Source organism: Eucalyptus grandis, chromosome 3, assembly GCF_016545825.1.
Source record: "Eucalyptus grandis isolate ANBG69807.140 chromosome 3, ASM1654582v1, whole genome shotgun sequence".
Lineage (NCBI taxonomy): Eukaryota > Viridiplantae > Streptophyta > Magnoliopsida > Myrtales > Myrtaceae > Eucalyptus > Eucalyptus grandis.
This window is the reverse complement of record NC_052614.1, coordinates 1,846,020-1,869,149: the sequence shown is the minus strand read 5'-3', so window position 1 is coordinate 1,869,149 and position 23,130 is coordinate 1,846,020. Positions and strand designations below refer to the sequence as shown.

Here is a 23,130-nt window from a genome sequence, read left to right as displayed (position 1 = left end):
TTTGACATGATGCATTTACATTGGCATCAAAGTAAGCGTGCTTGGTTGAAACTTAATCAATATTGTGTCATGAAGGGGAAGGGGAACATGTTTAAATGCGCAAAGTACACAGGTGGTCACGGATTGAGCCTTTCAATGCTTTTATCACAATCGTAGACTGGTTTAATTGAACAACTTAATATTTATGCTGGTGGATATCACATGCTTAAATACATTTTAGACGTGTAAATAAAACGTTTGGTTATATTTTTGTGCATGTAAAAGGAATTAATATCTTAAACTTGTTAAGCATGCCGTTGTGTGTGTAAGACGACTAATAAACTCATTGCATTTGGACTTCAATGATATGTCACTAAAGATAAACATCTCATATTGAGGTCAAACTAAATTCGATATGACAAGGAAGAACAGAAAAGACAGGAAAGGAGAAAAAGCAAACGATAAATTTCATACTTCTCCACTCTCCTAGCTCGCCCATTAAACGCCTTTACATAGAGTACCTTTTCTCTGCGACAACTGAAAAGTGGCAATAAAATTGCTCCATTAAAGGAACCAAATGACCAATTCGGCTATGCAAATTCTGTGGTACGGAGGCAAAACTTTCTTCCTGATTCTCGAATCCCATTTACTCTCCACTAAAGGCTCTGAGAAAGAAACCAGTGTTGCAGTTCAGAGGCTATCTGCCAAAGAGAGCAAGTTGACAATTCCTTAACAAAGACCATTTCTATTGGTTATGTTGTCACAAGGAAACATCTGTTAAGCCAGAGAGCGTATTACTTGCTGCGATTATGTCTTTGTGCAATTACATAATGAAAGCTTTCACACTGTTAGCTGCGTAATCAAAAGCGAAGCTCCAGATTGAGAGATAGTTCTCATCACCTGCAAAAGACGATAATACAACGTAAACCAATGGCATGCATAGATGGCTCACGAGAGATATCTACTCTAATCTGTGTAACCGAACGTGCAACAATTCGATCCAAGTGCATCATCAAAGGAACGCAGAATAGACTCTGGCTGTTGAAACTCGCAACAAAAACTTCAAGATGGCCTAATCTTAGCTTGCCGAAGAACTTGGGGAAAAAAAAGGATATCCTTTTGCCATGAAAGTTGCAAAGATTGGTCCCCAGAAGACCCTCCAGTAGCACTTTGGAAAAGAACCGAACAAGAAAAAAACCCTATGCAGGATCTCCTAGGGCCCAATATTTCGATTGAATTAGCACAAGCACCAACTCATTCAACAAGGCAAAGTGAAATATGCTGTAAAGCTTTAACAGCAAAAGAGGAACGTCTATGACACCCCGTAAGTGACAAACTGCATCATCGTCCTCAGGAACTTCAAATCTTTGGTGTCACGGAGAAGCAGCCACTGGCAAAATCGGGTGAAGAGAGAAACCATTTACTGTATCGGCATCATCATGGAACACAAGGAAATGTTCATTATCAGGCAAATCTAATACGACTAAACACAAAACGCATAAGTGAACACAAAACCCTTGAATTACAGTATCAGACCTGATGCAGCCTGAAAGCCTGAAATCCAGTGGGCAAAGATCATATATATGAACTAGACCATCCCGAAGGCAAAGACTGTTAGAGTGGACAATTGACAAAATAGATCACCATAAATGTAAAATCCCGCTTTATACCTGACCGCCTGGACCAAGATGTCAACCTAGAGGTTCAACATCAAAGTATATCCGCTGGTTGGTATCTTCAGATGATCAGTACAACCTATACAAACAATAGAGGAACAAAAAAAGTCACTTCAATGGTTTGAAAAACAAATAATGATAGCAAAAGCGACTACTCGAGAGAAACAAACTACGCCTTAGGAAAGGCATATTCGCAGTAGGAAGTATTCTACTTTCTCATCTAATGACCCATCAATTCAGGAAAATATGTTTTTAAGTTGGATGGAAAGAGGAGCTTGGCTATCACTAGAAAACATTACTCACTTGTAGACAACATCAACAGCGTTGCAAACATCCCAGCACACAATAAAAGTGTCCTACATAGAAATTTAAGAAGACACATTGTCAGAGACATGCCTAAAATAATGCACGTTCACCATGATTCCTGTTTGCCAAGTCCATCCCAAAACACAGTGGTTTACTCAGAAATTGAGAACATAGACTGTGTTTGATCATAGAATAAAGACAGAATTGATATGAAAATATTCGAGCATTCTATTTGGAGAGAGACTGGATATAACAATTAGATATGTTCTCCTATCTTATCCGGCTTCACCAATTAACACACATCCCATGTTAGTGAGTGCCTTGTTACTTGTTAGGTCACAGTGTCTGCATAGAAGAGGGCTGGATCATGCTCTCTCTCCCTCTCTCCTCTTCTTTCTCTCTCATCCTTTTCTGCCACAATCGCCGCCCGCAATTTAAACCCAAAGCCATGCCCTTCCACCGAAGAGAAAAGCTTTCCACGTGTATCTCGTCTTTTCTTGTTGTATTTTATATCTGGCTCTATATTCGGGTGTATCCAATCTCATAGACTTTGCATATGCCAAAGAGGACGCCTGAACTCCTACTACCCTGTATAAAAACCGAAGAACATTCAAAAGTAAGTCTAAGATATGAAAAAAGCATATCTTCCCATAATAATCACTATCAGTAGCAGATGGAACAAATTTGCATATTTTAGAGGCTACAACAAATTCAATCACTCATAATCACAAGGTAATTGTTCCAACTTTTATCTGATTAATTAATAACAAAAACCTTGGAAATGTCCAGATAAAATGTTTACATCGCATGGCATTGCATGTGTGTGTGTGTGAGAGAGAGAGAGAGAGAGAGAGAGAGAGAGAGAATGGTAGAGAGTCATTACACATATTGCCGAGAAAAGGAAAAGAGATTACACAATTGCCAAGAAAAGGAAAAGAGAAGATTTAGAGCATTCTTCCTTTCCTCCTCCAGTATACAAGTAGTTTCCATCTTTCAAAAATAACACCCGGAATTGCAATTTTATTATGGGTAACCCCATCTTGCTGACCACATAAGATGTGTAAGAGTTCCAAGTTATCATCTTTGTAGATTGCAATAGTCTGGCTGTAGGAACCAGTCGCCAGCATTCTGGTATGAGCTGGAGAGAAAGCGAGGGCAGATATGATACCTGCACAAAAGCAATAGAGAGTGGGATACTCAATTCTCCCCGCTTATCTTGTGATCTAAATATTATCTAGAATCATTATGCAATAAACAAGGAAATCCAGGGCATTTTGGAGATCTGCTATTTCCCTTTACATGCATAGTACATCAGCCCCGTGGCAAAAATAAATAGAACAAGACAGCCTTTCAATCCAAAGTAATCCTTTGAAGTTGAAATACTCAATTCTTCTCCATTCTAGTTTTTGAAATCCTCTTTTATTTAAGTTGATAGACAAATATCCAGAAATAGCTAAAACGGGACAAGCACAACAACGCACCTATTTGACCTTCTTTGTTTCCTTCAAGGGTTGAGTGCTTCTCAAAATCCCTACCAGGGCGATGTACGTGAAACGCTCTTATGGATCTGTTATATCAAGCAAATATCCTAAACATAAGCAGAGGATGTAGGTTGAAACTTTAATAGACTTAAAATGCTATAAACCCTATGTAAAGAGAATAGCTCCAACAAACTAAATCATTCATGATAACTGCAAAAACCACTAAGCAACCAAACACTGACGTTCTGAAATTCAGGTAGCAGAGCATAAGCGACATCACCAAATGCTGACTTCTTTTAAAAATAGAAGGTAAAATAATGTAAGGATTCTAGCAGAAAAGTTTGAGGGGAATCAGAGTGGACCATTGACATGAGGGAATTTAAGAGTCTTCAAAATTGAATGTTAACATTTACTTGTTCCCCGCAGGATTAAATGCAATTGAAAATGCAGCTCTAATTTCATCCACAGCGTCATAAGCCCTGTATGTGCAACGAAGCCGTAATGTCAAGTGGACGAGTCAATAAAATTTCCTATTTTTTTCAACACAATTCAAAATGGGTTTGCACGAAGAAGATTTTAAAAGAGAAGCTAAGAGGTTTGCAGATAACAGAGTTGCTACCAAGCATGTCTAAGATGTGTGATAAGTTCGGGGTCCACAACTTCAATGTACCCCTAAACGATTATATGGCTTCCGTAAAGTCTCCCTAGAGTACATGAAACCTCTAAGCTCAACTTCACAATTCAGACCTATCCAGTAGTAGCATCCCAGACATGAATTGGATGATCACAAGTAGTTGATGCAAATACACAGCTAACCGGGTCTGAAATTTGAAAAGCTCCCATTTTCAATTTTAGCTGTGGCTAGTAATCTTAAGAGAAATAACTACAGCTCAAAATATAACCATGATAAAGTGGAAAAAGAGAAAATTTAACGAGACAACCTGTAGCAGACATGTATGGTTATCAACAGAATTCATAAACCGATTCCTCTTCCGTCACAACAAGATTCGCTGTAAAGGAATCTGCAACCAAAGAGAACTACATGAGACATAAACACCCCATTATCTCAATTTGCAAATGTTTGGTTATAGATATTTCTAAGCAAATAGTCTCAGCAGTCCTAAGACTAACATCTTTTCAAGCTACTGAAATACACTGAAATGAATACACATTCTACATGACCACAAAATGCCATGAGGACCTGTACCTTGATCAACATCAAACAAACATGCATTTGCACTGTCGTCGCCCCCATACTCTAGTCTGACGATGAGACAAAGCAATTAAAGTACCACCAACAGCACAACATCTCGCTAACGAATAAACATAAGAAGGAACAGAAAAATCAGCAAGCACCGCCATTGTCCCAAAAAAAAACTTACAATGCAAACGCAAGAAGGGTATTGTCCTCTGAACAGAGTAATGGAAAGACCGAAGAGAAAATCAAGTATATACTTGACCACCCAAGATTATAATAAGCTTCCAAAAGAAAAGCCATTTTGTGCTGGGATTGCTGATCTAAGAGGGCCTGGCCCTACAGAAGATAAATTTTAAAGCAACCAACATGACTAGATTGCCCAAGAGTTCAGAGAAGAAAAGGGGGAGGAGAAGAAAATAAAAGCAGAGCAAGATTGTGAAAGTTGACCGTGACCAACCTCTAGAAATCAGCACAGCATTTGTACAGATTTAGCTTCAGCATCTTCCTGTTATATGTGTCTCACCTGAACATTTGCACTTGAGGAAAAATGGGGAGGACAGGCAAAAGATTGCCAGGATCAACAGCATCAAGCCTTATGTAAGAGTCCGGTTGTCTCCCATACAATCAAAGCTGGAACCGAATGCCGTCAAACCTGATCCACAAACGGAAAATCTGGGTGGTGGCAGTGTGGAGGAAGAGAAGCCCGGGAATGGGGAGAAACCTGGGCACCGGATTACGATCGTGGAGGATTCGATCATCGAAGCTAAGGGAGCTTTCCAGTGGGCATTGTCTCACACAGTTCAGACCCAGGACATCATGATACCTTTGCACGTGACGAAACTGACTCAACAAGGTTTGAATTCTTCATGCATAAGTTCTTTTGGGATTTGTCTCTGGCTGAGCATATGTCTTGATGGTGGTTTATGAAGCAAACGAGTGGTTGTGTTGATTTGATTGATTGCAGGAACCTGTGAAGAGTGTAACGAAGAGACGGCTCCAAGGGCTTATCAGCTTGTTCAGTCTCTGAAGAATATGTGCCATTTAAAGAGAACTGAGGCGGGTATATAATTGTAACTCACTAGAGATCAAGAACTCTGCTTAGAATCCATTAAACCAAGATTTGCTCTCTCCCATTCTAAATGATCTCGTGCATGCTGTGTCTTTCTTTTAAGTGCTTTCTACTTCACTAATTTCCATGTTCCAGACGGCGTCATGAGTTCTTTTTCTCTCCAATGGACCCTGCATTTTCAAATTCATTTTTCATTTTTAGTTTCACAAGCTTTCGATTCTTCCTTCGGGTGGATGATTAGGGGAAAAAAGAAAGCAAAAGCCTAGACAAAGGGGCAAAATTCTCACTGTTCATGGGTTTCAATTTTTTCTCTTTAAGTGAATTGAAAGTAGTAGTTTTTCTCATTTTTGTGCATTCCTTGTTTAGTTGTTGGCAGCATCTGTTGGACACTGAATTTCCAATTTGTAGTTATATTTAATTAAGATTAACATCCTTCCTTGAGAGGTTCATATTTACAGCTAAAGGGAAAACTTGAAACAAGTGCAGAATAGATTCACGTTAAAAATCTTATATTGTCATACTTCATATAATTTTGCCGTTAAAAGAGCGTGAACAAGAATGAGCAGCGTAGTGCCCCGGACAACATACCCTCGCCATGAGATCAACAAGAAACCCGGATTTTCTTATGCTTTTATGACGACACCTATTCGAAAAAAATAATCGAAGATAACCTCAGCATTTATGGAAGCTCTTCGACAGCTGAGCACATTTCGGCTCATAGCATGTAGTTTTGACAGACCGGTGGGTTGAAGACATTTTTGTCCATATCGTAGGAACAAATCGACCTTGTTAATCAACTTCTTCAGCACAAGTGCATCCCAAGAAGAAACTTAATCAGGGCGAGCAGATGTTTTGACTCCAAATCATCTTCAAAGCCGGTGATCTCAACTCTCTTGAGATGTTTCTCCAAACATTCAAAGTTCCCCTTCTGTGAGCACAAAAAATTTTCTTCATCGAAATTAAAACGTTATTCAGATTCTTCATCAAACTCAAACTGCATGTGGATACCCCATTTAAGAAACTAATTTCACATTAGATGTGGATCGTGGGAAATAAGAAAATCATTGGCTCACTAAAATTTCAAACAAACAACTTCCATTTGTCCATTGCGAATGCTAGTTAGTTTTAACGAGTCTCCATCAATTTAAGCTCTTAAACTCGTCTACACATCTTCTCTAAACATGTTCTCTTTCTAAGTGCTCATCGCTAAACTCTTAGCTCAACATCTTAACTCTACATGGCAGCAAAAGAACCTCCAGTACAACACTGCACTTACTTTAAGACAGGAACTCAAACAGCTTAATATTGTCCTGCACAAATGTTGAGTAGACTGACAGCCATGAGCAAATTTCGATTGCTGGACCAAATAAGAGTTCGAGAATGATCATCATTATGAGCTTCCAAAGTTTTAACAAACTGTTCAACATTCATGCATAGAATAAGTCAGCAAAAGAAGCGAACTGAAAATATCATAGCAGAGGCACAAACCTTCAATGGGGAGAGGGAGGTGAGGTATATGACTAATCTTTCCAGGCATTGTGAACTTCATAGCATGTATGTTATCCCAGGAAGGTCCCATTGACTAACAGGTGCATGTAGTATCAGATTCCGACATTTTTACAATGGGGATGGCAATTCTTCCATCTCCAAAAGGGGCAGAATCTAAGCACATTGAACAAGCAACATAGAAAATCTGATTAATACTAGTTTTCATGTTTAACATGAATATATAATAACAAAACTACAGTCCATCCAAATACTATATCCTTTGACCCTATATCCCACCATGAGCAGACCGATAAGGATACTACAAGTAAAAATTAACAAGTAAATCTCTTTAATAATTGAGACTATTTACATATGCTTCTCATGTAGAACTTGTGATATTTGAAGGCTCCGAAAATTCCAATAGTTGATCACATGAGATAGAGAACCTCATTGTTGACTGGAGCTTCCAAGTTAATCCATCCTTTGCCATCGTAAAATATTGTGAGAATACTTTGTAAGATAATAATTGAAAACAACCTAATGTGATGAGAAAGCATGAACCAGTTCTGTCTACCTACGATGACTAGTTCCATTACTCATTTTTATATTTGCAGATAATTACATTTTCTCTATAAATTGAAAGAATGAAATTTCAAGAAACCTTTCCGATAATCTCTTCATGCATTTTTCTTATGAAAACTGAGGCATCTAAGAATGTTGCGGTGAGTAGCATCCACAATAATTAGCAATACCCAGTGGCATTCATTGGCAGAAATTGAGCAATCCATTTATCGAAAATTAAACAGGGGGAAGAAGCTCCATGGTTCACAGTAATCTCTTATGCAGAAACTTGGAACACAAAGTTACGAATCATCCTATCTGCCAATAACTAACTACACATGAGTTCACAACGATTCCCCTTGATGGAAGACTACAATGCCACAGAGAACTGAGGTCACTCAACCGGGCCAACATACAGCATTAAATGGTGCTACTCACAGACACCATTCAACATGAGCATGTCTTATGAAGGGCAAAAATATACTGAGCTCATACCTGCAAACACCGACTGCCGATGGTGATAATAGGAACTCCAAGCAGCGGCTCAAAAAGTTACTTTAACAAGTTGCAGCACATCCTCTTGCCACCAGACAACAAAATCCAACATGGCTTCTACCAAAGAAGATACATCTCAAGTCTGAACACAGAATCATGAGGCCAATACCCCGATACCCGCAGCAACAGCAAATGCGGGGCCCAAAGTTTCTGCGTGTTAAAGAACCCGGGATGGAAGACTATCAACTCTTTCATACTAGTCGAATCTATCTTAATGTTCTTCACGCCCTTGCAGAAATCCAACACAAGGGACTCTAAAACAGGGCTTCCCCTGACAATTCCGCATCGTTGATTCACAAGAACTCAAGACAAGGCCACCTAATAGTATTACCTGACGAAAAAGGGCACAATCTGACTTCCAGGCGTACCAACCAACTCAAGCAATACACGAACTGCGGCAGTGTATACAAGAACGGCGACTCAAGAGGCAGACACATGCGGCGCCCCTCCGCCATCAGATTTGATCTCACAGTTACCCAAAAAGATTATTATCTGATCATCCTTCATCATACATTAGTTACAGCCAATTAAACTGCGACCGAGACAAACTCAAACTCTACTTTGTGCAACTGCCCAAAGCTATGTGCAAGTCGGCATAGCTTGTTACAAAAAGCGTGAGTTCAACATTGCTAGATCACTGCAGCTAATGGATTTGCCTGGTCATCAATCATCAAACATTTTTGATCCATGAAAATTATAATATAGATAGACACAAAGTTTTTAAGAATTCTCAAGAATACTGTTGCCATTTTTCATGGGGCGCGGCCTCAAGCTCAGCACCACCATTTTCATCATCCATGCTACTAGCTGCAGAATCAAAAGCCAAGCTCCAGATTCAGAGGCTGTTCTAATCACCTGCAAAAATACAAGAGAATATAATGTAAACCAATGGCAATAGTAAATTGTTGAGGTGATCATCAAAGAAAAGCAGAACAGACTATGGCTGCTCAAACTAGCAACAAAAAATTCAAGATGGCATAATCTTAGCTTGCTGAAGAACTTGGAAAACAGGGGATATCTTTTCGCCACGAAAATGGGAAAGCTGCTTGGGCCCTAGAAGATCCTCCAGTGGGACTTTGAAAAAAAATTAAAGAACGAGAACAAGAAAAAACCCGATGGAGGATCTTCTAGAACCCAATACTTTGATTGAAATGGCACAATCAGCAAGTCATTCAACAAGGCGAAGTGAAATATGCTGTAAAGCTTTAATAGCAAAAGGTGGACGTCCATGATACCCCTCAAATGAAATACTCCATCATCGCCCTCAGCAACTTCAAGTCTTCAGTGCCCCGAAGAAGAAGCAGCCAGTGGTAGAAACGGGTGAAAAGAGAAACCATTTACTGTATCTGCATTATCACGGAAGACAAGGAAATATTCATCATCAGGCAAATTAAAAACAACAAAACACAATGCCCATAAGGGGACCGGAAACCCTTGAATTACAAAGTATCAGACCTGATGCAGCCTGAAAGCCTGAAATCCACTGGCCAGTTTGAAGATCATATATATGAACAAGACCATCCTGAGGGCAAAGACTGTTAGAAAGAGTAGACAATTGATGAAATAGTTCACTGTAAATATAAAACCAGCATGATACCTTACCGCCTGTACCAAGATGTCGACCTAGAGGCCCAACATCAAAGTACATCTCCCGGTTGGTGTCTTCACATGATCGATACAACCTATACAAACGATTGAGGGACAAAAAAAGTCACTTGAGAGAAAAAACTTTGCCTTAGGAAAGGCATATCACCAGGAAATATTCCACTTTCTCATCTAATGACCCTAAATTTCAGCAAAAATATGTGTTTTGGTTAGATGGAAAGAGGTGCTTTGCTAGCACTAGAAAACAACACTCACTTGTAGACAACATCAACAGCATTGCGAACATCCCAGCACATAATAAAAGGGTCCTACAAGAAATTTAAGAGGAGACATTGTCAGAGACAGACATGCTTACCCACGATTCCCGAATGTTAAGTCCATCCCAAAACACTACAGTCGTTTTCACACAAATTAAGAACTTAGACTGTGTTTGATCACAGGATAAAGACAAAATTGATTCGAAAATATTTGTGCATTCTAATTGGAGAGTGACTAGATATAAAAATTAGATATGTTCTCCTATCTTATCCGGCTTCACCAATTAACCCACATCCCATATTAGCAAGTGCCTTGTTGCTTCTTAGGTCACTCTGCCTGGAAGAACAGGGCAGAATCATGCACTCTCTCTCACTCTCTCTCCCTGCACCCCCTCCCCCGCGCTGTCTCTCTCTTGTCCTTTCTTATTGTATTTTATATCTGGCTCTATACTATCCAATCTGATAGACTTTGCATATGCCAAAGAGGACAACTTAAATCCTATTACCCTGTATAAAAACCAAAGAACATTCAAGCAGGTCTAAGACATGAAAAAGGGATGCCTTTCCATGATAATCACTAATACTAGCAGATGGAACAAATTTGCACATCTTAGAGGCAACAAAGAATTCAATCACTCAACGTCACAAGGTAATTGTTCCAGCTATTTTTCTGATCAATCAATCACAAAAACTCTGGAAATGTCCAGATAAAATGTTTACATCACATGCCATTGGGAGAGAGAGGGAGAGAGAGATTGATAAAGAGTCATTAAACATATTGCCAAGAAAAGAAAAAGAGAAGGTTTAGAGCATTCTACCTTTCGCCCTCCAGTATAAGGAGTAGTTTCCATCTTTCAGAAACAAAACACCTGGAATTGCAATATGATTACCTAAAATTTGTTGACAAATAACCATCACATAAGGAAATCCAATCATCTGGCACTTACATGGATGACCCCACCTTGCTGGCCACATAAGATGTATAAGAGTTCCACATTATCTTCTCAGTAGATTGCAATCCTCTGGCTGTACGAACCTGTTGCCAGCAGCTGGAGAAAAAGCAATGGCAGATGTAATACCTGCACAAAAGCAAAGAGGGTGAGATACTCAATTCTTCCCTTTTATCTTGTGATCTCTATATTATCTTGAATCATTGTACGATAAACATGGAAATCCAGGGCATTTAGGAGATCTGCTAGCTCCCTTTACAAGCATAGGACATAAGCCCCATGGCAAAATAAATAGAACAAATCAGCGTTACGATCAAATGTAATCCTTTCAAGATGCAACGCTCAGTTCTTCTCAGCTTTAGTTTTTGAGATCCTCTTCTATTTAACTTGTTAAACAATTCTCAAGTAATAGCTAAACTGGGACAAACTTAATAATGCACCTGTTTGACCTTCTTTGTTTCGTTGAAGTGCTGAATGCATCTCAAAATGTATATCCAGCAAAGATCCTACACATGAACAGAGGATAACCGCAAATTAAATCATTTAGGATAACCGCAACCACTAAGCAACCAAACACCAACATACCAAAATTTGGGTATCAGTGCACAATCTATATCACTGAATACTGATTTCTTTCGACACTAGTAGGTAAAGTAATGTATTCTAAAAGAAAATTTCTAGAGGAATTAGAGTGGACCATTGACACGAGGGAATTTAAGAGTCTTGAATGAATGTTAACCTTACTTGCTTCCCGCAGGATTTAATGCAATTGAAAATGCAGCTGTAATTTCATCCACGGCATCATAAACCATGTATGCGCAACATAGCTGCAATGTCAAGTGTATCAGTCAATGAAATTTCCCGGTTTTTTTCAAGGCAATTAAAAACGAAGCTGCACGTAGAAGATTGTAAGGAGAAGCGAGGGGTTATGCAGACAGCAGAGTTGCAACAAAGCATGTCTAAGATGTATGATAAGCTCAAGGACTACGACTTCACTGTACCCTGAAACAATATATGGCTCCCATAAAGTCTCCCCAGAGTTCTTGAAAGCTCTAATCTAAACTTAACAAATCTGACCTGTCCAGTAGTAGCATCCCAGACATAAATCAGATGATCACGAGTAGTTGACGCGAATACACAGCTAACTGGGTCTGGAATTTGAAAAACTTCCAAATTCAATTCTAGCTGTGGCTAATTACCAAAAGAGAAATAACTATAGCTGAAAATATAACCATGGTACGGAAAAGAAGAGTAAAATTTATTGAGACAACCTGGTACCAACAGAAATCATAAACCAATTCCCCTTCTGTCACAACAAGATTTGCCGTAAAGGTATCTGCAACCAAAGAGAACTACATGAGACATAGACTACCGATTATTTGGATTTGCGAATATTCTGTTGTAGATATTACTCGCAAATAGCTGCAGCAGTCCAATGCAAGCATCTTTTCAAGCTACTTATACACACAGAAACATGACCAGAAAATTCCTTGAGACCCCATACCTCGATCAACATCAGACGAACTTGCATTTGCACTGTTGTCACCCCCGTAGTCTGGTCTGACCATGACACAGAGCGATCATAGTACCACCAACATCGCCACATCTAAAACGTAAGAGGAACAGAAAAATCCGTAAGCACCACCATTGTCCCCAAGCAAACTTACAATGCGAACGCACCAACTGTATTGTCCTTTGAACTACTGAGAAAGCAAGTTCCATCAGGCAACCTAACGAAAGCCCAGAAGCCACGCCACTACTCAGAAAAAGAACAACCAAACCAAACACCCATCAAGGGAAAACAAAAAATTACGCACCATTTGACGCCTTTAAGAAAGTTGTTCGGCCTCTGGTCAGTTCTTAACGGTTTGTGGAAACGATAAGCTCTTTGAAAAGGAACATCGAACCGAATCGCAGACCATGAGTGGCCCCTGCGGGTTCCCGTGAGAGATGAGAGTGTTTGACGAGCTTCGAGCACGAGCTGTGAGACTTTTCTTGAGTTGTCACCTGGCGAGTTTCGGCTCCGTCGACCCTCTTTCGAGTTCTGCAAAGGGATGGAGGGAAGCCCATCACCTTTGTCTTGCGGAATGAAATAACACGGGAATATGTAGTAATTTCATGAATATAAACTAAACTCGGAATTAGTCCTGAAAAAGGTTTTATTTGATAAGAGGATAATCTAAGAATTGCTTGATTGAATTTCTTTTCATGTTATGTTAAAGTTTTTAAATAATAGCCACCTCGATGATTGTGGAACAAAAATTCATAGCTACGGGCCACGAACTATATTAACAGTTTTTGAAATGAATTATAATTATCAATTATGATAAAATTGCTTTAACTAATTATGATAGTTATTATCTTGATTATTTAAGTTTGAAAATAACTTGAATTTCATTTAATTCAATAGTTTAATATTTAAGAACTTAATTCTAGTATGGTTGACTATATACTGAGCATCGCACTTTATTTAATATAAATCACATATGTCTGAAGCATGGACAAATTATTGACTAAAGGATCAGCACAGAAAAATGACTTACTAATTCTGCTTATGATTTTGCTTTATAATATGAAACTAAAAAAAAAAAAATAATAATATATGATTCGAAAGTACATTATTTAAAAATTTTCATATGTTTCTAGTGTATCACACTAAATAATAAATCAAATCACGAGTGCAGCAAAATTTACAAAACATCAAAAATTGAAAGTAGAAAAATATATTAAAGTTCTTTTGGTTAGAAAAAAATGTATATATAAAAGTTGAAGCAGTTGAACTCTGCTTTTTCAACAAGTGATAAGCTAGTCATGGGCCATAAAGAAGGGGATATGATAAACTGCTTTAATGCCGTTAGGTCATTAAATTTCATATTCGTTTGTGTAAATTAAAATAGGTCTTAAAAACATATTTCCTGCATAAAAATAATTAGTTCACCTTAAAAGATTAGCCAAGCTCAAAAATCTTATGTACGATACCTTTTATTGGATAATTACAAGACAAGTCCTAAAACTTGTTATGATAATTTGCTTTTCGTGCATGTAAGTCCTCAAACATGCAAGTTTGATGCACTTGAATTTTTTCATTAGCTCGATTAATTTAGTGGACGAAAAATGTCATGGGTCTTTTTTTCATTATGTTAGTATCTTGTGACTGTCAATAATGATATTAAATGACATGTTAATGTCCAATAAAATATGATGGAGCTAACAAAAACACTAATGATTTTACCATTTATTTTGGTTCTCCAAAAGATGAACCAAATCAAACCTTACAAATCAAACCTTACAATACAGTTTACTTACGATTGCAAACTTTTTTGTTGGGAAAAAAATCCACTAGAACCAAAACATTAATACTAACATCTTTCCCCGAGTGGTTCATAGTTACAACTCGAATAAAAAACTTGAAAAAAGAGCAAATTAGATAAATGTTTAAAACCTTATATGTCACACTTCATGTAACTTCACTGTCAAAAGTGCATGAATACAAAACGAGCAGTGTTGTGCCCAGGGCAAGATACCCTTGTCACGAGATCAACGAGAAACTCAAACTTTCATATGCTTCTATGCGAACAGCAATTTGAAAGGATAATCGAACATAACCTCCTCATTTTTGGAAGCTCTTCGACAGCTGAGCACAATTTTTCTCACACCAAGTAGTTTCGACAAATTAGCAGCTTCAAGGTGTTTTTGTCCACATTCTTCCAACACAAGTGCATTCCCAAGAAGAAGCTCAATCAGGGCAAGCAAATTTTTCGATTCAAATATATTAGCTCATAGCCAATGATCTCAACTCTCTTGAGATGTTTCACCAAACATTCATAGTTCCCCTTCCGTGAACATAGAAAATCTTCTTCATCATAGTTAAAAACATTCTTCATATTCTTCATCAAGCTCAAACTGCATGTAGATATCCCATTTAAGAAGCTTATTTCACATTAGATGTGGATCCACGGGAAAAAAATAAATTCATTGGCTCACTAAAATTTCAAACAAACAACTTTCATGTGTCCATTGCAGATGCTAGTTAGTTTTACTTTATAATGAGTTTTAATCAGTTTAAGCTCTTAAACTTGTCTTCACATATAAAACCTGCTCTCTTTCTAAGTGCTTATCACTAAACTCTTAGTTCAAGATTCTAACGCTACATGGCAGCAAAAGAACCTCCAATGCATCATTGCAGTTACTTTAAGACATGAACTAAAACAACTTAATAATGCCTTGCACAAATGTTCAATAGACTGACAGAGAATTTCAATTGCTGGAACAAATAAGAGTTCAAGATTGATCGAGTTTATGTGCTCCCAAAGTATTAACTCATTGTTTGGACATTCGTGCAAAGAGGAAGTCAAACCAAAGAAGCGAACTGAAACAATCATAGTGAAGGAACAAACCTTCAATAGAGGGGGAGGGCAGGTCTATGAATTATCTTTTCAAGCACGGTGCACTTTGTAGCATGTATGCTACCCCGGGAAAGTCCCATTGACTAACTAGTCCATGTAGTCTTGTATTGACAATGGAGATCCCTTTCATCTCCAAATGGGACAAAATCTAAGCACATTGAACAAGTAACAAAGAAAATTAAAGTAATATTTCTTTTCTTGTCTAACATGAATTAAGAATAATAAAATTACATCCCATCCAACCTCAATATCCTTTAATGCTACCTTGCAGCTGGGAAAAGACTGATAAGGATACTACAAGTAGAAATGAACAAGTGAATCTCTTTATAAGAGGAGACTATTTACATATGCTTCTCATGGAAAACTTGTAATCTCTGAAGGATCTTAAAATTCTAGTAGTTACTTATATGAGACGCGAACCTTGACATTGACCTAACTTTCCAAGTGAATTTGTCCATTGTCATTGTAAAATATTTTGAGAATACTCTAAAAGATATATCATGGAAGAGCAGCCCAAAGTGATAAGAGAGCATGACCTGGTTCTGTCAACCTAAGATGACTAGGTCCATTGTTCTTCATCATATTTCCAGATAATTATATTTTCTCTAGAAACTGACATAATAAACGGAAAAATGAACCTTTTTCCATATAATCTCTCTATGCACATTTTTTTGTGAAAATCAAGCATCTAAAATGTTGCATTGATCCTAGATCTAGTGGGCATTCATTCTCCCAAAAATGGACTCATCCGAGATCCATTTATTGAAAATTTAACAGAGGGAAGGAGCTCCAAGTTTCAAAGTTATATATCATCCTATCTGCCAAATTAATAAATACTTGCACTCTCCAAGATTCCCCTTCATTAAAGCCTAGAATGCCGCAAAAAGCGGAGGTCACTCAGCCGGGGCAACAAACGCCACGAAACAATGCTAATCACAGGCATGCACTAATGAGATCCCTAGGGCTCGAAGGAGGAGGAGGAGGTGGATTTCTTTCGGTGCCGCTTGGATGGTGGCCTGAGGAGGATTTGCGGTGGCAATTTTTGACGTAATGCATTTACATGGCACCAAGGCAAGTGTGCGGTTGGCTTAATCAATACTATGTCATGAAAGCAATCATGTTTAAACACGTGAAGTAAACATGCGGTCACGAATCTTCAATTTGTTAATCAGAGTAAGGCATTTAATAAGCTTGTCATATTTGGGCTTTTAATGATATGTCACTAAAGATAAACATGTCATGTTGAGGTCGGACTAAATTTGATAAGACGTAGGAAGAAGAAGAAGAAGAAGAAGAAGATGATGAGGAGAAAAGGCAGGAAAAGAGAAAAAGCAAATGATAAATTTCATACTTTTTCATTCTCCTAGCTCGCACATTAATCACCTTTACATAGGGTACCTTCTCTCTCTATGACAATTAAAAAGTGGTGATAAAATTGTTCCATTAAAGGAACCAAATAACCAAATTAGCATTAATACAAGGGAAAATTCCAAATAAGGACCTGAAGTTAACCAATTTTCTCAAATAAGGATTCGAAATGAACTTTGTGTTAGATAAAGACCTAAAATGGATCCATTGTCTCAAATAAGAACATGAAGTGGTTGAATCAATTCCAAATAAGAACCTAAGCTTGCTAGTCAACCAAATATTCATGTGACATTTCCGATGATCGGAATTTGGGCAATTTTGTCCAACAAAAATATAAGAAAAATTAACAAATCTTAAAATAGAAACAAAAAAATCGTAGGTTTTCTACAGTCTCTCCATTCCTTGTACCCATCCTCTACAAAGTCAAAGATCAAAGTTCTCCCCATTCCTTGTACCCATCCCCCATAAAGTCGAAGACCCAAATTCTCCGCTAGTTGAGGCATGTATTCAAAAACAAGAAGAAAACCACATGCTTCTTTCTTTGTTATGGAGACCCAAATTCTCCGCTAGTTGAGCAAGGCGACGAGTGATGAGAATTGAGTCGCGATGATGATCGGGTAGTGATTTGGTTAAGGAGCAGCAGGGGAGAAGAAAGAATAAAACGTAAATATCTAAATGAATCACCTAAACTTAATTAAATTATAATTTTCCATTTTTTTTCCAATCACAAATTTCTGACAAAATTGCCCCTATTTTAATCACCGGAAAATATCTGCCAATGAACTAAGGTCCTCAATAGAGATTAATTGATCATTTGGGTCCTTATTTGACACAAAATTTACTTCGGGTTCTTATTTGAAACAATGGGCCCACTTCGGGTCCTTATATGACACAAAGTTCACTTTGGGTCCTTATTTGAGAAAATAGATTCACTTCGATTCCTTATTTGAAATTTTCCCTTAATACAATATATGGTTAACGCTACTAATATATCTAGGCCAAGGCGAGGCTAGCCTTGCCGATGGCCAGGTAAGCTTACCCAACCATTGGCGAGGCTAAGCCTTGCCCAAATCTAGTGAGTTAAGCATCATCCTATATTTGCCGAATTAATTATGCATGCACCGTCAATGATCAACCACAGCCGAAGATCCTCCACGCGGCGCCCTAGTGCGAAGTGGAGCCAAAGATCGAGCTTGGGGCAGTAGCGGTGGCGGTACTTGAAGTTGGTGACGTGCAACTTCTTCAGCGTGGGCAAGGTGCACTGGCTCGAGACGCTGCCGTCGAGGGAGCGAGCGTCACGATTGCGAGGCCGGAATCCATCGAATACGAGGTGGTTGGTGGAGTTTTAGGTGGACCGCCAGCACTTGGAGAGGACGCTGGTCCTAACGGCGTCTTCGATGGGCAGAAAGGAGAAGATGTTGTGGATCGTGTCATCTGGCAACAAAGGAAGAGGAGGCCGGTTTCCCCCGGCGCAATTCGGACGGTCGCCGGAGGAGGATTTGCGGTGGGCAGCGCCGTGGACATAGGGCGCTGCCATGTATTGAAATTCTAGGGTTTCTGCCGATGTTCCCCCAGGTTTCCAAGGATTTTTCCAATTTCTTTTTCCTTTACTTTCTATTAGATCTGATTTCCTTCTTCTTCTTTTTTTTTTTTATCAAAAGAAATATTTTTATTCAAAACAAAACCAATCCTAAAAAGTCACAATTCTTTATCGAACTTTTTTCTCTTCCGGGTTCTTTATCAAGCATTTTGATTTGCAAAAGGAAATAACAGGGGATTAAATAATAATCTCATGAAAATAAACTAAATTAGAATAAGCACGGAAAAGATTCTTTTTATTCAATTAATAGGATAATCTAAAAATAACATCTGCAAGCTTGAAACTCTTTTTAATCAGTTTTAATTACATAATAATTAAATCTTAATATCATATTATCATTTATTTCATTATAAATTTGATATGTAACTTACAGTTTACTCACACCTAATGATAATCATAAACAGTAATTAATAGAACTATATAATTATGTCGGGTGATTATAAGTTAGTCAAGCTATCAAAAAAAAAAATTAATGTGCAACCATACAAATCATGAATTGTTAATAGTCTGTGCAATAAATTTATTATTGATCAGGTATAATAAAATCACATTAATTAATTATGGTAATTAACATCTAGATTATTTAAGTTTAATAATTGATTTATCTTATAATATAACTTTCGTTTAATTGGGTAATTTAATATTTGATAACTTAATCCAAGTATGGTTGCTTATGTACCTAGCATGCACTTCATTAAATTATGGAAAAACTAATCATAATATTGGCATGAAACTAAATTAAAGGCTTCAAGGGTTACATAAGGACTAGTAGGGGATGTTAGGTTCTTACCCTTGAATCTACCCATTGACATGCATGCTTGCTTTGACCCAAATTTTACTAAAGTGAAAGCAAGTTATGTTTCGATTGAGCCGAAACTTATTGGTAAAATCTTCATTTCTTTTTATGCACTCTTCATTGCTGATCACGAACCTACAAGTTCACCAAAGATGGCATTGCTCGAACAAAAAGTCAGTATTCTCATTAAAAAAAAAAAAAAAAAAGGATCCTCATAGACACATAATTATTGAAAATTAATAATTAAAATCCAGCTACTTTGGATTTAAAAATCTAAGCCATTTCAAATCTTAATGACATATAATAAAAACTGAAAAAAGTAGCATGTCCTGTCGTTGGATTTCCCAGTTTGTTTTGGTTTTCAAAAATTAAACTAAATCGAATCGTGAAATGTGGTCTAGTTCTATCCGCAAACCTTTTTGTTGGGAAAAAATCACCTCAAACCCAATTAGACCACAAAAAAAAAAAAAGGTTATGTTAAAATTTGAGTTTTAATTTAATTTAGACAGAAAAGTACTTGAAGTTTGTGTTATTTGAATCAAACACGAGTGAAGGAGCTCATAAGTTTTTGAATAGTGCAAGTAGTCGCTTCACTTGGAAACAAGGGGTCGTGCTGAAACTAAAATCAAACTCTAATGCTGTCTATGCAGTAACAAGTAGATATGCGAAGATTTCAAAATGCAGATCATTATAGTCAGGATTTGCTTAATCTTTCAAAGTTGCAAAATAGGATACCTCTAAGTTTTCTATTTTGCCTGTAGAAGAAGAGAAGGCTGAGCAATATCGTAACCAAAACAACCTTTCATATGTCGATAATTCAAGACACTACCATTAACCTATTTCCTTAAAGAGGTTCATATTTACAGCTAAACTAATATTGTCATAGCTCATGTAATTTTACTGTCAAAAGAGTGTGAACAAGAATGAGCAATGTAGTGCCTAGAGCAACGTAGCATTGACATGTGATTAACAAGAATCCACCAAGGACGCCAATTAGAAAGGATAATCGAAGATAACTTCAGCATTTTTGGAAGCTCTTTGATAGCTGAGCACATTTCGGCTGACACCAAATAGTTTCGAAAGAACATCAGCTTGATGATTTTTCTGTCCCTTTCGTGAGTGCAAATCAGCCATGATAATCATCTTCTCCAGCACAAGTGTTTCCCCAAGAAGAAACTTAATAAGGGCGTGCAGATGTTTCGATCCAAAATTATTAGCTTTGAAACCGATGATCTCAATGCTCTTGAGATGTTTCTCCAAACATTGAAAATTCCCCTTCCGTGAACATAAAAAATCTTCTTCATCATAGTTAAAATGGTCTTTCCATTCTTTGTCAAGCATATACTGCACAATTATACCCCATTTAAGAAACTTACTGCCTCACTGAAGTTTCAAAAAAAAAAAAAAACTTTCGTTTGTCTACCATAAATGCTAGTTAGTTTTACTTTATTTTGAGTGTTAATGAATTTGAACTCTTAAACGCGCCCACACAATAAAATATCTCTCGTTCTAGATGCTCATCATTCAAGTATAAGTTCAAGATCCCAACGCTGCATGGCAGCAAAATAACCTCCAGTATAATGCTACAATTATTTTAGGACATGAACTAAAACATCTTAAAGTGGCCATGCACAGATGTTGAGTAGACTGACCAAGTTACAAGCAAATTTCAATTACGGTAACAAATAAGAGTTTGAGATTGATAATCTTTATGTACTTCTAAAATTTTTACTCACCATTCAAACATTCATTGAAAATGGAAGCCAACACAAGAAGCGAACTGAAGATAGTATAGCAAAGGAACAAACCTTGAATACGTGTAAGCCATTCAGGTGTATGGTTAATTTTTCCAGGAACTCTGAACTTCCCAGCATGTATGCTATCCCAGGAAGGTCCCTTTGAGTAACTGGTGTGTGTAGTGTTAGATTCTGACATTTTGACAATGGAGATGGCACTCCTTTCATCTCGAAAAGGGACAAAACCTAAGCACATTGAGCAAGCAACAAAGAAAATTTCATTAGTATTTTTTCCTGTCTAAAATTAATAAAGAATAACAAAACTACATTCCATCCAAATATGTTATCCATTGACCTTGTCTCCCAATTAAGAAAAAACCAATAAGGATACTACAGGCAGAAATGAAAAAGATAATTTGTTTAAGACTATTTACATATGCTTCTTGTATAAGAAATTAATAAAGAATAACAAAACTACATTCCATCCAAATATGTTATCCATTGACCTTGTCTCCCAATTAAGAAAAAACCAATAAGGATACTACAAGCAGAAATGAAAAAAGATAATTTGTTTAAGACTATTTACATATGCTTCTTGTATAAACTCGTGATCTTTGAAGGATTTGAAAATTCTAGTAGTTGGTCACATGAGAAAACAACCTCAAGTGACTCTATCCATCAATCCATTGCCATTATATGAGATGATTATGGAACAACAGCCTATAGTGATGAGATAGTATGACCGGTCCTGTGAACCTATGGTGACTAGGTCCCTTATTCCTATAATCTCTTAATGTATTTTTCTTGTGAAAATCATGCGTCTAAGATCGTTGCTTTGATATCCTATCTAGTGAACATTCATTGTCCCAAAATTTGAGTCATCCTAGATCCATTTATTGGAAATTAATAGGAGGGAACGAGCTCCCAGGTCAACAATAGACATCATCCTATATTTGTCTATGATTCCCGTGATGAAATACTAGAATGCCACAAAAAGCCGAGGTTACTTGGCCCGGGCAACAAACATTGCCAAACACTACAGACACCATTCAACCCAACCCGAGCATGTGGTAAAATTATTGAGCTTGTACCTTCAAACACCAGCCACCAATGGTGATAATAGGAACTCTGTGCACCTTCTCAAAAAGTTCTTTCATGACGTCATAACACATGCTCTTATCACCCGGCGAAAAAGTTCGAATGGAAAAAACTAAGTCAGCTTTAACCAAAGAAGATACATCATCAAGTGTGAATATACGGCGCTTCCACATCCCTGATACACGCAATGACAGCAAATGCGGGGCCCAAATTTTCTCCAGCAGACAGTTATTGGCACCAATGAGTAGCAAGTCTTTCACACTTGTTGAATCTATTATAACGTTAGTTATGTGCCAACACTGCCGCAGCTCAAGGGACTCTAAAACATGACTTCCCCTCAAGATTCGCCGGAGGAAATCATCACTCAACTTGGCATATTCCATCGACAAGAGCTTAAGACAAGGCCAGCTGACAGTCAGGTCCAACGAGAAACAGCACAAACTGACTTCGAGGCGCACCAACCAGCTCCAGCAATACAAGGACGGTGGCAGAATATACATAGACCACCTCTCGGTGATGAGAGACAGGCAGAGATCCTCCACCCGGCGCCCCGCTGCAAAGTGGAGCCAGCGGTCAACCTTGGGGCGGTCGGCCTCATCGTACTAAGTCGGTGACGTGGAATTTCTTCACCGTGGGTGAGGTGCACTGCCTCAGGACGCTGTCGACGAGGGACGGGAAGTCGAAGGAGGAGGCGTCGTGATTGCGAGGCCGGACTCCATTGAATGCGAGGTGGGCGGTGGACGTCCAAGTGCACCGCCAGCGCTTGGAGAGGACGCTGGTCTTGACGACGTCTTTGAGGGACAGAAACGAGAAGATGTGGTGGATCACGGCGTCCGGCAAGGCGCTGATTAGATCCCCAGGGCTCAAAGGAGGAGGAGGTCGGTTTCCTTTGGTGCGAATAGGACGGTCGCCGGAGGATTTCTGGTGGACGGAGTGCGTCGCCATGATTTGAAATTCTAGGGTTTCTGCTGATGTTCCCTTGAGGTTTCCAAGGACATTTC

The 23,130-nt window shown here is 38.1% G+C and overlaps 2 long non-coding RNA genes and 1 pseudogene across 4 annotated transcripts; all 3 read right to left on the bottom strand.

Moving 5' to 3' along the window:
• Nucleotides 1-524: 524 nt before the first annotated feature.
• LOC104447144 lies at nucleotides 525-2,871 on the bottom strand. 2 transcript variants are annotated; one of them, XR_005549369.1, is made up of 5 exons: nucleotides 2,845-2,871; nucleotides 2,290-2,549; nucleotides 1,959-2,011; nucleotides 778-1,734; nucleotides 525-680 (listed from the first exon to the last, which is right to left on the bottom strand). It is a non-coding gene; the product is annotated as an uncharacterized LOC104447144 (long non-coding RNA). The 2 variants fall into 2 exon arrangements; XR_005549368.1 differs by having other exon boundaries at nucleotides 525-1,734.
• Nucleotides 2,872-2,884: 13 nt separating this feature from the next.
• On the bottom strand, nucleotides 2,885-5,493 carry LOC108955537. Of its 2 annotated transcripts, none has more exons than XR_005549371.1 (4): nucleotides 5,362-5,493; nucleotides 3,856-5,292; nucleotides 3,443-3,528; nucleotides 2,885-3,129 (listed from the first exon to the last, which is right to left on the bottom strand). It is a non-coding gene; the product is annotated as an uncharacterized LOC108955537 (long non-coding RNA). The 2 variants fall into 2 exon arrangements; XR_005549370.1 differs by lacking the exon at nucleotides 5,362-5,493 and having other exon boundaries at nucleotides 3,856-4,464; nucleotides 5,098-5,187.
• A 3,292-nt stretch (nucleotides 5,494-8,785) lies between these two features.
• LOC104429520 lies at nucleotides 8,786-22,727 on the bottom strand (annotated as a pseudogene).
• Between the last annotated feature and the right edge of the window lie 403 nt (nucleotides 22,728-23,130).